This window comes from Agelaius tricolor, unplaced genomic scaffold (genome assembly GCF_023055355.1).
Source record: "Agelaius tricolor isolate 1412-34295 unplaced genomic scaffold, bAgeTri1.0.p SCAF_17, whole genome shotgun sequence".
Lineage (NCBI taxonomy): Eukaryota > Metazoa > Chordata > Aves > Passeriformes > Icteridae > Agelaius > Agelaius tricolor.
This window is the reverse complement of record NW_027269277.1, coordinates 11,583,713-11,600,195: the sequence shown is the minus strand read 5'-3', so window position 1 is coordinate 11,600,195 and position 16,483 is coordinate 11,583,713. Positions and strand designations below refer to the sequence as shown.

At 38.1% G+C, this 16,483-nt stretch overlaps 1 protein-coding gene across 2 annotated transcripts in view; it reads right to left on the bottom strand.

Annotated features, from left to right (window-relative positions):
• The window catches only part of NXT2 (nuclear transport factor 2 like export factor 2), a 52,288-nt gene that overhangs the window by 33,232 nt on the left and 2,573 nt on the right, over window positions 1–16,483 (bottom strand). Inside the window, exon 2 of one of the 2 annotated variants that reach the window (XM_071442466.1) lies at window positions 16,314–16,451. The gene's annotated coding sequence lies outside the window, so the exon portion shown is untranslated. The remainder of the gene's footprint in view (window positions 1–16,313; window positions 16,452–16,483) is intronic. The other variant, XM_071442465.1, reaches the window with a different exon arrangement.

Below are 16,483 nucleotides of genomic sequence, written 5' to 3'. Positions count from 1 at the left end.
GCAAGGGCATTGGCAAGATAAGGCAATAATGCAGGTGGCTGTGCTGAGTATGGGATGGGGCAGCAGAGACACTGCTGAGCAGGAGCATGGAGGTCTGCAGGGACTCACAGAGGAGTGGCTGTTTCTGGAGACATCCCTTACTCTACTCACAGTGTGCCTTTAGGATTGCCCAGGAGCAATCAAAATTTAAGGCTGAGATCATGAGGGAATTTGGCTTTAAGGACACTGTAACAGGCATTCTTTTATCCACACACAATATAACTCAATGTTATATGAGCATTTGAATTTAGACCCAAGCTTCCCATAATTCAGGAATAACCCATTCCTCTGGTTTGAGTCCTTCAGAAATCAAACAGTTCAGTTCATCCAAACACATGCAAGTTTGGATGCTTCCCTAAGTCTTCAGAGTCTGCAAAAGTAGAGCAATAAATCTCAAAAAATGTGTGTGACTTCAAGGAGAGTTCCCTGCCAGGTGTGGCTGCAGAATCAGACCTGATGAAGCATTCCTTTTGCTCCAACTTCATTTTCCAGAACCCCCTGGTAGATTTGGTTCCATGCACATGATGTACCTGGGTATGAGCTATACAGACATTCCCTCATCACCCAAAAGTGGGGTGTGTTCATGGAAGACTGAGAGAAATTCTCATTCCAATGATTTAAAAAGATTGAGGTTAATGACCTGAATCCATGCCACTGCCAAATAAAACTATATTAAACTAAAGAATTTGAGTGTTTCTGTACATTCCATTCTCGACTGAAAGTTTGTCAGCTCACTCTTTCTGAAAACACAATGGATTCACAATCATTTGATTTAGTTTTGTATTTTATAGCTTAATTTTAATCACTATTTTGCAAAAAATAGAAATGACTATATATATTGTAAGTTATGTTCTCATTTAGTCCACACTGCATATCTCAATGTATTCTTTAAATTTTAATATTGAAATTATTCTGTATTAATATTGCATTTCCCATTGTCTTCCATGTACAAATCCCAGCATCACTGCTCTATGATTTCTGATTTGTGTGGAACAAAGCACTTGCAGAAGGTGTGTTCAGTGCTCAGTTTCAGCAGGGCACACTATTGCAGGATATTTTTAAGCTACAGAATGAACAGACCCTTACAATCTCAGATGAATACAGAGCCTTTTCTTGAGATTTTAACTAGCAATATCTAGACATGGGTTCCCTGAAAAATCAAAGTCCAGCCTGTTTACCATGTACCTTACAAAAGAGTCTTTATTGCTGCCGGTTCTGCAGACTATGTGGTCTGTTTAAAACTTCACAATAGGTCCAAATAACAAAGTGCAACATTTTTACTATTTTGTTTCTTTATTGCACTTGGTGTTCTTGATTTTAAACAATAATGCTTGTAATCCTGCAGCCTTTGACAGCTGCAGTTGCTCTGCTGCTTTGCTCTTTAAAAATGTCTATCATCATCTTCTTCCTTTAGTATTTTGTGAAATTTCCTACTCTGCAAATAATCTGCCTTTATAAAGTGATGTAGAAATATGACTAAATATTAAGACTCAGATCAGCATGCAATAATTATGAAAATACTTTAAATTATTTTGATTTTCTTTTTAACTTTGACAATATTCTTCATATTTACAAGACATGCTGATCCCCAAAAACTATCTCTAGTAGACAATGTTCTGTATCCATATAGTAATGCAATGACACACAAAGTGTGTTTGGAATTGCAGCATGAAACATGCACTAACATTGCTTAAAGCTTTCCAGCTTTTCAGCATTTTTACTGCCTCATTTAGGAAAGCATGAAAGAATTGAATAATGCAAAGGTATTTTTAAACTGAAATGTATAGCTTTTAGTATTTGCCAGTAATGGGAACAAGCAGTACTATAAGATGCTTAGCTTAGTCAGTGAAAAACTCATGAATTACCATAAGCTTTTAGTCAGACGTTCAAGTGAAATCTGTAAAAATTGTTTCCAACAATTCTGAGGCCAGTCCTTCCTTAAAATGACACACCAACTTCCATCATTCTTTTTCAGATTAGGATTTTCTTCTCTTCTGCCTGGGCCTTGAAGGTTACATTATGCATAAATATGCATAAACCACATTTATGTCCATATTATACAAATACTCATTCTTTCCTCTGAAAGTCTACTCCACATGTACAGTACTTTTATTTTACATTGACTTTTAATATAAATTTGTTTAACTCCAGATTTTTTAGACATCTGCTTGCCTTACACAATTTATTCTAGTGCAACTTTAGCCACAGACACCATATGAGCACACACACAACTCTCCACCACTGCCCTCTGCCACAGCTGCCACCTTGCCCTCCTGTCTGCAGCTCACTCAGGCCCTGCTCTTGCAGTACCAAAGGGTGCAGGGGATGGTGTGAGCCCCTCAGTGGGATTTGTCAGTCACAGACTTTTCCCAGCAGGACAGAGAAAGCAGGAGAAGCTTCACCCTCCTGGTAGGGCAGGCTGCAGAGCTCTGTAAGGCCTGCTGCAGTAGTGCAGCTGTATGGAGAGGTGCCATTGTCTGTGACCCTGCAGCAGGGCAGCTCTGGGGCTGTCTCACTGCTCACCCTGGGAAAAGTCGACATTCTCCATATGCAGTCCTGGTCTATTCCACAAAGAATAGCCACAGATTTGAGAACTGCAGCTAAAAGCAAGCCCATGAGGAGTTTTAGAGGTTGGGAGCTTGGACAAAAGTCAGATGACTCTGCTCTGCCTGACAATTTGTTTTATGTTGTCTGTCTGTAGTAAGCACTCTTTAAACACGGGTTCAAGTACCTCCTTTCCTACTGCTACTCAAGTTTAAACCTTCTCATGTAAATCCTACTCTACCCTCAGGTTGTTCTTGCTAATCAGGAATTCCTGGAACAATACAAACACATTTGTATTTTTAGCACACATTATGTCTTTTCCATCTGCAAGACACTTATTTAAGCTACTTCCCTTTTCTACTGGCTAAACTATTTTACTACTCTGTATTGATTATATGGATTTATTATCATGGTAAAATTTGAGATAATATTAGGATTGCTGACTTCATAAAACAGACCAAAGAAGTAGGATAGCAGAAATTAAAATTCAAATTAATGTATTTTACACTTTTGGCATTTGTGGAACAAAACATATGACTTCTGAACAACGTAGGGATTTAAGGAACTATTCCTATCAGAGCACGGCCAGCGCTCAGGACAGACGCTGAGCACGGCACAGGGACAGGAGAGCCCGAGCCCAGCGTTTGGGGGGGCGCAGAGAAGACAGGAGTGGGAAGGAAAGGAAAGGAAGAGCCGGCAGCAGAGGGGCAGGGTACCCTGGGGGGCTCGCTGGTCACAACAAGTCGCTAATCACCAGCCTAACCCACCTCCTGCTGAACTGACACCGCGCTTCAGTTGATAATGCAACTTCTAGCGCTGGGCTACAGAACAAGCTGTACTTGGCAGACCGCCATGGTGCTGAGTGATCCTTCTCCTGCGGGATTCCAAGCTTCCACAAACACAACAGGTCACTTTCCACTAATGTGACATAAAAGAAAGAGATTGAAAATGTCAGTGTTGACATTGGCTGCCCGATGAAATCAGTATGCAGGACCAAGCTCTGTTTACAAGGGCAGAGTTGAAGGGAACTCAGGAACTCCCTGTGTCCCCCGACCTTCCCCTGTCCCACCCACAGAGTCCCCACCAGTGGAACAGCTGGCTGGAGCCTGACCTGAGTGGCCACCAGGTGATGAATCGGAACCATCTTTAATGAGTGCACAGCTAGTTTAGGATGAGTGTCAAAGCTGCACTGCCCTGCTGCACAAACAAAACCAATACTTGATGCCTGAGTATTACTTATGAATGAGGAGAATGGCAAACAAATAAACTGATGACCTGCAAAACCGACCCAGGTTTGATTGTTAGGAAATGTGATCACAAAACTATAAAATGGAGAGAAAAATTGCTAATATGCTGTGGAACACCATTCATCAGGGTTACTTTTTACAACTCATATCACACTTCAGAAGAGGAAATATCAAAATACACGGGGGACTATTGATTGAGCTCTAGCTGGCTTACAGCCATCTGGATTAATTTCCCAAAGCTGTGCTGTGTTCATCCCAAGGAGAGTAAATTCTTTAACGGGAACTAGATCAATTCACACAATGGCAGGTAAACCCCACAGGATTCAGGAAAGAATAACAATTTAAATCAGGATGGTTTTGCTTCCTAAACAAACTTTGGAAACAGCAAAAGCCTTGGTAGACCATTGTGTAAAACCCACCACTATATGAATGCTAATATTTCAGTCCTGTGCCATCCTCTCTATCTCACTACTTTTACATTAATGAGTAAATGAACAGTGAAGAGACATTAGAAAACACAGGAGACATACACAACACATGAATCTATTCACCAGCCAGGTTTTTAGATGTTTTAAAACTTCATTTGTGTCATGCTTCTCTCATCCAGTTGTATGGCACAGCATACCTGGCTCACCTCTTCCTGCTTGGCTGGCTTTATTTCCACCCATTTGTGTTAGTGCTGGAGCTGGCTGCTTACCTATCTCCATAACTCCATGGATTAGCTCTTCTACTCTCATATATTTTCTGAAGCTCTAGGGAAACTGAATATTAAAATCAATCTAGAGTGTGTTTTTGAATCTTTGCAGTAAATTTAGTAATTTAGTTAGTAAAAATTTTGCCTATTGTGGGATTCCAATAAAAAAGGGAGATCATAAAGTAAAGAATCATGGCTGATGAAGAACAAACACTTGTGACTAATTAGTCAAAAAATGTTATGCCTCATATACCAAAAGATTGACTTTATTTAGTCCTACTGTTCCTGCTAAATTGCTACAGACGTAAAAAAGAAATCAAGAATGATGAATTTCTATCTAGAAATGCAATAGTTTCACAGATATTTTTTTCCCTTTCCAGAAAAGACAGGCAAGAAAATACCACAATAACTTCTTTCTTCCTTCCTATATCAATTCAGTGAATAAATCTATAAACTGTTGTAGTTTTCAAAACTGAAAATATACAGTGTTAACAGTTTAGTTTCAAGCAAAGAAAAAAGGAAAGTGTTTCAAGAAACATGTAACACTTTTTACAGTAAGCCACTATTTATAGTTAATCACAAAAAGTAGTCTATTAAAATACAACTAAAATTACCTGCAACTAATTTTAGCTTAAAGGTTTTAACTGTAAACAGTTTGCTCTGTAATTGGATAAATGATAATTTAAAAGTTAATAAATTGTATGAAAACAGAAATGATCATTACTTGCCAATAGGATGGAAGAAAGATGAAATATGTTATTTTTATTAGGGACCTGTATCCTCTTTCTGCAAAAACTAAAGTCCAGTTTTCCTCAAGATGAGACACAAGTATTTTCTACTTTATCAATTGTAAACATACTAGTATAATATCAAATATATTTAATATATATTAATATAACATTTTTCATTCCAGTGATTGAATGCAAGATAAATACAGCATTTGAAATGCCACTCCTTTCTATCAACTGACAATAAATTACTTATTCAGTTCACCATTAGGCAAATAGTGCTTTGATACAGCTGACCTATTGGAAAAGTAATTAGTGATAAAATACACTTAAATATTTTGAAGGGACTGATCCTACCAGCATGTCTGAGCCAAGCACAGCAGCTTTGTGAATTAAATTCACTTTATAAGGTGCAAATGCTGAGTTCTCTAGACATCCACAGAGTATGAGATAGGATCTCCCAAACAGGACCCTCTCAAAATTAGATTTGTCCATCTTTACATGGAACATAAAAGGAAATAAAAAATCAAGGATCTCTGTTGATCTAAATTTTTTATATTGACGTTATTTTAGTTTACAGTTTACAGCTTAGTTTATCATAATTTTAGGAGATCTATTAGCAATTTATATTTATTGTCTATAGAAGATTAGAAAACCATTCAGCTGCAGTTTTGTCTGGATAAAAACTGTCCCAGAAAGTTTACAACATTCTTACATATTGCTAACATATTTTCATAATTAAGACTTTTTCCAAACTTTTATATAACTATTTCTGTTTGGGAATATTTGCATCACTTGCACCAGCCTGGGCTCCATGGACCCTTAACTAGCATGTTTCTCCTCACTTTATTGTTGTTACAGAGCCAGTGGAAACAGGCCATGATAGATACAAATATTGTTGCCTTGGTGTAAACGTCCAGTTTTAGTTAATAAAACTAAAAAACTAATAAAATTTCTTTATTTTTTAGTTATAAAGAAATTTTGCTTCTGGATTCAGTTACTCTTGCAAATTCTGCACTATTTTACAAACAAGCAAGCAGTTGACTCCTGGAGTGCTGCTGCTGTCCCGTGCCTACAGCAGGCTGCACTCCTGCCCAGATTATTGACTCATGAACTCTGCCCACTGTTATTGCTCCAAAGCCTTGTTCTTGCATGTGACACACAAGTTCACAAACAATACATTTCTACACTCTCTATCTTGGTTGTCATCTTATCACCTGTGAACTCCCTACAAATATTTAAAAAACAAGCCAGGACAGTTGTGTTGACTCAACGGTGTCAGCAAATGCTCAGAAGGGGAGTCTCTCTCATTCAAGATCCTGCCAAAGGGTCCAAATCTTGCCTTTTCTGGAATAGCTCTGCTAGATGCTTTAGAATTTAGAGAAATTTATAAATTCTTGGCACTGTTACTTGCCTCTGCTTGCAGGAAGGCTCTAACACCCTTAACCCCTTCAAATTAAACCCTCAATGCATGGGATCACAGACAAAATAAAGCCACTTACCAAAACCTCTATCTTTCCTTTTTACAATTCTAAATATCTAAGTCTAACATCTAAATGCAATTTCATCTTAATATTTTCAGGCATCAATTGTTACATATGCACAAACATTCCAATTTGTACAGACAGACCATAACCAATTATTTTAGTATTCTATAGATTCAACATCAAGCCCAAAAACATTTCCATCCAGCTATGGAAATACTGAGTGCATCAATTTTTGCATAAGACTTTAGACAAACAAGTTCAGACTTCAAATAAGCAAACATCCATAGGTGTAAGAAGTTTTAGAAGATACTTGTGAAAAATACAGTTCTTATCTGAGATTTTACAGGGAAGGTTTTCCTACTGTATTGGAATCAAAAGTTAGTCTTTGTCACCTATTCTTCAGTTTTGAATAAATTTATATCTGACTTTCAGCAAAGCAGGTTTAGACATCACCAGCTTTCAGTGCTTTGAGATCCTAACCAGTTGGAGCTTGTCAAACTTTTGGAAATATTTCCTGTAACATCAATCAAGAAATAATTTCACAAATATCATCCCACAAAAAGCACACGCTATCATATTTCTGTGAAGGCACCAAAGCTCAGAGATAAGGCAGGTGACAAACTGACAGAAACATCCAGTTTTAAGATACAAAACTTTTAATGCAACATAGATATAAATTTCAAAGTAATTCCTGTCTCTCTCAAGTGATCTTACTTTCCCCAAAGCTGCTCTAGATTTACTGTGCAGCTAAGGTTGAGTCTCACAAGGAAGTTAGTCATCCTGTAAGTAACTGCTTTGCAATGAAAGTACAACTTTCCCTCCCTTTTTGCTCTAAAAGTGTAAGACAGAATTCTGTTTGCAAGGCTTGCAGATAGAAAACAAGCATACAGGAGCACAGGACTCCACCCTGGCTTCCCAGTTCAGGCTGCACCCACTCCCAGCAGCTCTAGTGGAGGACTGTAGACACAAGCAGAAAACTTAAATAACTCTGTGAGTAGCAAAAATATTTATATTTATAATTAGATTAAAAAGTATCAAGCATGTTTTCCTAAGAAATGTAATAGTTGTTTACAAGAACTTTGAGAATTATTGCAATTAAACACATCTTTTAGCTCGCCCATGCAAATATGAGCAGCCTTACACAGTTGTCTTTGTTTTCTGTACTTACTCATTACTCCAGCCAGCAATTATTTTAAAAATATCATAACATGATGTTGTTGCAGAATATTATCTGATATTCATGTGAAAACTAATCTCTGTCAGCTCTCTCATGAAATAGAGTAAGACTTTCTATGAAAAATCCCACCCAAAGTAACATTTCTTCTACTCTATAGCAAGTTCCTTTAGCCCCAAAATTTGGAAACACATCAAAACCCCTCTAAAAATACCTCGTTTCTTTTTCCACACAAGAGGCAAAGATAGTTTAAGTGATTTAAGTGTGAATATAATCCAACAACTCATTATCAACATTACACAATCTTTCCAGAAAACACCAAAGTCGTCAGGAAATGATCCCTAATTGCAGATCTATTTGTCAGACTATTCCCCAAAGATATTATGAAACACTGTTCTGTTTTTTCAATCTTCAGATTCATGATAGATAATAACGCTAACTTCATTCATGACATTTAAATATTATTCCCAAAGCAGGCAAACTACTTTGCAGACCTTGTAGCCATTATAGTATTTTTGGCTTCCAATCTAAAGAGGAGTTCCACACTGGTTCATAAATGGGGTAATTTCCAGGGCCAGCAGCTTTCTGGATCCCAGAGTTGAGAGTCTCGTGTAACGAAAAGCCAAATTCCTGCCCAGCGAGTGCTTTTCAGCAGGGCCAGGGGTCTCATGGCCCCAGCAACAGGGAATTCACTCTGACAAGGACTGAAAAGGTGATTTCAAGACAGAAACTGTAATGAAACAGCAGAGGATGTGTTTCTCAGCTGAGTAGAAACACAAGATTTCTGGATAAAGATAAAAGGGTTTTGAATTAATCGATAGCAGCAAAATAAACAGGAATGGAGCAAAGGATTTTATAGTGAGAATTTCCATGTATATTTTATTTTCCCAAGTTTCAAAAATTAACTTTCCCTTTTATCTTCAGCAATGTCAATGTTAAATTAATCTATTTTTTTGGTGTGTGAAAAGTTGATAGCTACATCAATGACAGCGAACAATCAACAGAAATTAAATCTTATGGATTCCAAAGCAGCTTTGGAAAAACAAGAAAAAACTCAAATTCAACCTCATAAAAACAACTATAATTTTGGAACCAGAATGTGGTTCTAAAAGTGTGTATCCACAAAGGTGAATTTTACATAATACCCTAATTGTCAGATTTGGAGGAAATTTTGATTCAGGAAGAATGCAATTTCAAAAATGCAATAATTATACTCTCCTTGCAAAGGTCTGTATTTCTTGTATTTTATGATCTTATGGACTAACAGGCTTTAAATAATTTTTTGATTTATTCTGTACAAATGCCAGCAGATTTTTGTCAGTGCTGCCGTTACTGTCCTTTTATCTTCCCATCTCAGTTTTCTACAGTTCCTTATTTTCAGCTCATTTGAAGCGCCCTTTATGAGGTTTATATTTGTATTGTAGATGTGATACAATTAACATTTACTTATTTTAAATGTTTTATCAATTTTCCTCTATTTTTTTTACAAGTAAAAAGTCTATGAGCAACAAAGAGATCAGCAGACAGAGAAACTGTAATGAGGACCATGGTGTGCTACTTATGCTGAAGACAAAACGGAAGGTACCAATCATTAATAACACTTTATGTATATTTACATTATTTTAATATGGTATCCCATTATTTTATTTTATTTTATTTTATTATTTTATACTGTATTACATTATTTTAATACTGTCAAACTTTGCACATTTCCTATTGTTGTTATGAGAATACAGCTGAAAATTCAAGAAAAAAGCTTTCCTAAATGTAATGCCACACAGTGTGGATCCTAATTTAACCTAACCAGTGAATGACTCTGGGATGCAATTCCAGCTCAGAAATGTTTCCTTCCCACCAGAGCAGGGACTGACTCAGCAATAACCACCAAACCCAAGCACAGACATCCTTTCTCGTAATATGATGAATTTTTATTACACATCTTCCATTCAAGTACAGACTGGGCCCAAATCTGCTTCATTTCTGAGATAATACATGATCCTTCCTCAAGCAAAAAAGCATTTAAACAAACATCCTTTCTTAACATTAATGAACATGTTACCTCTTGCTAATTTTGTGACTCAAAACAAGACATTGCTCATATCTGAAGTTTTGTTAGATTTATGTACCTTTCCCACTATTGCAGCAATTGCAGCCTGTATGAAATGAGACAATAAATGAGACTATTATTATAAAAATCTTTTTCAATACCTATATATAAATTAATTACAGAGATGTGGTAGTATATGTGGAAGAAATCAAATTATTACCTCAAGCCCTATATAATATAGTCAGTGCTACCACTGATTATCTAATGATTAAATCTGTTAATTTAGATATCTATAATTTATAAGTTGTATATGAATGCTCTTTTCTGTTCTGAAATACTTGCTCCCCAGTGAAGGTGCCTTGTGCATGGATATTGGGCATTACTACACAGACCCACTGGCAAAACTGAACTCCTGTTACACTGAGGCAAAGCAGCTCAGGAAAACAAAGTCACACAGCACTTATCCATTTCAGAAGAGATTCTGGCTCCACTTGTACTAATATTTACCCTTAAGATAGCAGCATAAAGATAAGAGGGCCATTAATTTGTAACACAAAGAGAATTGCCAAATAACATAGGATTAATGTTACTGTTTAGTTTAGTTATTTATTTATTTGATCTTAGAATGTGAAGGAATAATTAAGAGTGGCTAAAATATGTTTGGAACAGGCAACCTTTAAATATCTCCCTTGCCTCTTCCTACATATTCTAATGCCACCAATTCCCATGTTATTCTTTCAGTTCATTCTTTCTATTAGGCAAATGACTGCTCCCACTCTCTTTGTGTGGCACTCCTAATTGGTAAGAAAGTATTTTTGCCTTCCTTCTTTCATCCATATTTTCCCTTAACTTCTTGGGCTCCACTTTGATATTCTTCTGGAGATTTAGAATTACCCTGTGTATCAGTGACCCTTTGCTGTAAAATGGGGTTAACAAGGTCACTTTGACAGGACCAGAAGTAATATTTGTTTTGAAACTGAGTGCTCTGTTTAAATCTATTTATTTCTGAACTAAGTCAAGGCACTTTGAGCTGTTATGATGACTCAGAGCAACGTTGCAAAGCCTCAGTTCTACAAAGAGATTAGTCACTTTGTTTTTTTGCACTGAGCTGCTCTGAGTCAGCTGTAAATTGTTGCACATCGAGTACCTGGGTACAGCTTCAAATGGTGCAGGTAACTTCAGTGCAAATTCCTGAAAGAAAAACAGTCTCTGTATCTGAGCAAATGATTGACTAGGTCACCCTTCTCCAGTATATGACTGGGTTTGACAATGAAAGAAATTAGAACTGTGTGAACATTGATTTACATTTTTTCATTACAAGGAGAAATTTCAGGGTTAGCAGGCTGAGTTTATTAAGCTCTGAGTATAGTGAACAATCAGCCGAGCTGTGCTCTTAATTCATTATGTCAGAGATAAAAAATCTAGACATCAAGAGATTTAGTTTGTTTTTTGTCTTGATCTATAAATGTAAACTTTAAACTTAATAAATACACTAACTGAAACTGTCTCTCTAGACAGCAATACAAATGCTTTTTGGAGAAAAAACCCACAAGAGACAGCAAAGAAGAAACTGTGACATTTCTTTGAACAACTCACCTCTATTAATGCTTTCACATGGGTCCAAAGAGAAGAATGTAAAAACAAGCTAAACTGAGCAATTGGTATTTCCTTATGCATTGACAAGGGCATAATTTGTCCCTTTAGTAAACGGTTCAGGTAAAGTCCTCGGAAAATTTTACTAGAAAAGTATCGATTTTTAACACTGAAATAACCTATTTCAATACACACTATCCTATTTATTATAGATTCTCCTTCTTCATAAACCAAGAAATTAAAAAAATGCTATTTACTGCCAGGCTTCACAAAGAATGACTGTTGTTCCCAAAGTAGGAATTCTCAGTGTTTGATTCCCAGTTGGCTACAAGAATCATTAACCTCTTTAGACATCAACAACAGACCTTTGCATTGCTAGCTGATCTGATATTAACAAATGAGCACTTTAATCTCAATTTTATTTACAAATAAATCACTTCTCATCTGCTAAATCTGCTGCCTGAATCTGTTAGAAGTCATTGCAGAGCTCAATTAGCTGATTGGCTGATTATTTGATTATGCTAACCTTAATTCTTAAATTTAACTGACAAAAAGTGTATTTTTGTTGGTTTCCATGTGAGTGCAACTTATTTGCTCAAAAAAATGCATAAGAACTCAGATTTGTCTAATCATATTGGTGATTATTGCCAAGTCTGCTGGGAATCAAACTTGAATGGTCCTTTGCAAGTCACGTATGCATTGCTGATACCTTCTCTCACTGTGACAGATTTGCTTCCTATAGAATGAAAAGTGAGTGCCCAAGGAACAAGCACTAGTTTCAGAGCTGACAAGTGAGCAAAATATCCCACCTGCCTACACATGAGCAGATAAAATATACTCTGGGCATCTGATGGTCACAGAGTTCTGCATGGAAGTAGAAAGGCATTCCTGCATTCTGTGCCACCCTTCCTCAAAGCTTTGCTAAGGGCACTAAATTAATGAGCCAACCTCGAAGAGAAATTATTTCCTTCCATGAGCAAGTGGAGAAGTGGGGAGAATTTGGGTCAGAAGCAAACACAATCGTCATTCTGCTCCCTTCTGTGTCAGCACAGGGAACTGGCTGGACATGAAGGAAGGAACGTGCTCCATCTGGCAGGGTCTGATGGCACACTCCCCACTTGTGCAATGCTACAGCTCAGGGGAAATATGATTCAGAGGATGCCTCTGAGTCACAACTTCTCACTGAGCTGCTCCGAACGGGCATGGCCACGTTTTGTCCCATCCTGGAACAGATCCGCCTCACCCTGTGTTCCCAAGTGTGTCAGGCAAGCACTGACTTCGTGAGGGGCACCGAAGCACTGAGCACTAATTCCCTTTGCAATAATTAAACCAGACTCATATATACTAACGAAATCATCTCTGCTAATGATGTCAAACAGCAAAGCAGCGCATTTGGTATGTGCTGTCCGAGATGTCTGTGGTTTCATGCTGCACATGTAAAATCATTCCTTACAGAAAGATGAAGGTATTTTCACCGCACCTTTGGGAAGCGGAAATTACGGGTTCTCTGGAGCTCACGGCATTCCCACAGTCAGGGGCACTCCCTGAAGCTCGCTCCGGGAGCGCCAGGAGGGGCGCGCCGTCCGTCCGTCCGTCCGTCCGTCCGTCTGTCCGTCCCCCCGCGGGTCCGGAGGCGCTCCCGGCCGCCGCCCGGCGCCCTCCCAAGGACGGGTACAAAGCCACGTCCTCGGCACTTTCCAGAAGGGCAAACATGGGGGCATTTCCTGGCAGCTGCTCACAGAAGCCACCCGTGTAGCCCCTAGGCCCAGCTACCCAAGCCTACCAAAGTATACAACGCATTGCATGTCACCAACACCACACTGCCTCTGCCAGAAACCAAACCCCTTCCATCCCCCACCGCTGGGTACCATATGTTTAAGAATTATCATTAAAATACACATTCATCACAAACTTCGCTTCCATCAACCAAAAGAATTCCCTGCACCAAAATCAAAATAACATCAACACCAACAAAAGTTACAGACAATACTTGCCTCATTCCTTCACCACAATTACAACTACCAAAATGCTCCACAATCATTCTGCTCTTCCCTTTCTATCATTGTTCATCCGTGTTTTGTCTGTTACCTTTTCCTCTGTCCTTATCTCAAATTCCTCATGTCCCTGTTTGGGCATCAAAAAGGCCTTTCTTTTTTTGGTGGGGGAAGATGAAATTAATCCTGGTGCTGCTACAGATTGCTACTAGTACTATAAACCCTGGTGCCACAGTCTATCAGGCCAGTCTTTAGTGGCAGTGACCAGCACAGTGCCCTCCCTGGCAGTCACGTCTCCAGACCTGGCTCAGTTCCAGTCAGATCAGAGATCCTCACCTTTGCCTATGGCACCTGCAGAGGCATTGCCTGGAATTCTGACTCCATCACCAACCAGCAAACAGTGGGCAATCAGCACCCAGCAACAGACTCACTTCTCCAAGTCATGTCAGTCTTTCTCCGAACACAGTCCCAGATTTTCTTACTCAAGCAACGAGGATAGATTCTAGGATTCATCAAACTTGTGCAAAAAGCTGAAAGTTCTCATTTATAAACTATCTAGAGGGCATTTACTTCTGCTAATACTTTTTCAAAATCAAAGAATTAAAGACATACTAGCTAATTGATACAAAACACCTTTTGGTAGATAGGATGTACTGCAAAGAAGGTAATAGGAAAGGTTTGTTCATTTGCACTCAGTCTGGAAACAAAAGATTTTGATTTACAATAACAGAATACCATGAATAGCTGAAAACTGATATTAATGATACCATTTTCATTTCCAGTTATATAAATGGGTATCTTTAGTTTCTGTTCCACTCTGCTATTCTTCAAAGACAATCTGGGAAATTAGTGAGTAAGAGTCTGGTTGCTTTAGTAGTTTCCCTGTCTCAATGACCTGGACATATGGCCAAACTGTGTATAACAAAAGGGCACATTTATGTTTCTTTCACTAGCAGAGTTGCATAATATCACACATAATCCTAAACCTGTACATCCCAAACAGCAACTATCCATCAATAGGAAAACAAACAGGCAGAATAATCTTACTATTCATTCATGACCCAGTGAGAAAACGTTGTGCAAATGTGAGTGTATGCCTTTGAAAAACAGCATTCTGTGGCTCTTTTCACTGCGTGGTGACACCATCCCCAATTATACAAAACAGTAAAGAAACCAAGGGTCTGAGTATTTCTGTAGACAATGATGTGATAGGATTAGATAGATGGTGAAAGGAGTATAATGGAACAAATAAACAACCAAATCCTCATTATCAGAGAGGTGCTGAGCACCCACAGCTCCCTCTAACTTAAACTGGGAACTCTTTAATAGGTCTGCCTTTAATCTTTGTGCCTGAAAACCTTAAATTCAAATCTGTACATTTTCATAAGTGAGCATCATCACAATTGCTGTGAAGGTTCCAGAATCTTATTTCAGCACAGCAAAAAAGACCTGGATGAGAGAAATAAGACCCCATGTAGCTCATGCTGGGCAATGCATGTGTAGAGGACTCTTAGAGCACTTAGAATCCACTCTGAGTAGAGTGGATTCTACACAGCTGTAGGGATGAAGGAAGCCCTCAGGCTGGCTTTAGAATAATTTTATACAACCCTTGATACCAAAATGTGTGAGGTTCTTTGTCATGAACAGATTTTATCTTTAAAACACTCTTTTGAGAAAGGGAGGAATTCTTATTTCCATTAAATGACCAAGGGATTGAAACAAGGTAGAAGGAGAGATTTGCTCATGGAAGTAGGGCAAGCCTGCTGCAAACTGAAGTGACAACTTAGAACTCCCTATGTGTACCTTAAACACAGGGTGTTACTCTCCTCTGGATCTTGGTTAAGAAATGGTACAATAGTTTCATTTTCTTATTCCACTGACATACAGGGGACAGGGACACTTCCCCATCTGCAGAATGACCCATGCTAACTGGTAATTTAAAACCACTGTTCTCTTTGATTTTGTGAGCTAACTTTGCCTTTTGTAAAAATCACCGTATGACCTGCTGTGAGAGCAGAACTGCTAAGAACTTAATGAGAGCAGGCTACTCTGGAGATGGAAGGTAAAAATGAGGGAAGAATTTGGGCCATAAATACACATTATGAACAATTACATTAATTTATTTTGCACAAATGCATAGAAATATATGATTAATGAAAATGTAACACATACAATTAAAAACTGTGAATCTTACCTTTCACTTAACATCCTTTGGTTGCTAAATACTTCTGGGATATTTTTATTCTAAATTTCTACAGAGGTAATTTCTCCAGTTCCTTTTCTTTTATGAACATGTCATAAGCATGACTGAGCCAGGATTGTGTTTTACTACTCAACAAATCTGATTTCCTTTCTGTTTTTTATTGGGTAATTACTCCTGTAGATGTAACTGAGGATGGGCATAAGACAGGCTGTTGTAACTAGAATATATGAGCAATAAATCATGCAACATCACATCCAAAACCATTTACTTCTTATATCTTAACTAAATTAATAATATCACTCTTTGTGGAATTTCAGAGATCCCTGCAGGAACTCATTCCTTGTTCCTCAGTACTTCAGCCACAGATGACATATTTGGCCCTCCATTTGGGTCAACAATATGACTACCAATAGCTTGATTGCTTTCTATTACACACATTACAGCCACTTATACTGGAAACTGAAAGAAATGGTTTCAAATTTTTGGCCTTTGACAGTGCCTGCTTCATGCAGACAGTTGGTAGGGTAGAAAGAGCAAATACATGAAACACAAAGCAAACATACCTGCAGCTCTAAGAACTACAGGTTCTTCAAGTCTGGTGAAGATCAAGAGACGTGTGGAGGGGATCTTGATTTCTCTTCCTCTGAAAGACAATGCACCCACAGCTAAGGAAACATTTCATACACAGGCTATGTTGGTTTCTGTAAACAAAAGTGAAGACTATAAAGGTGAT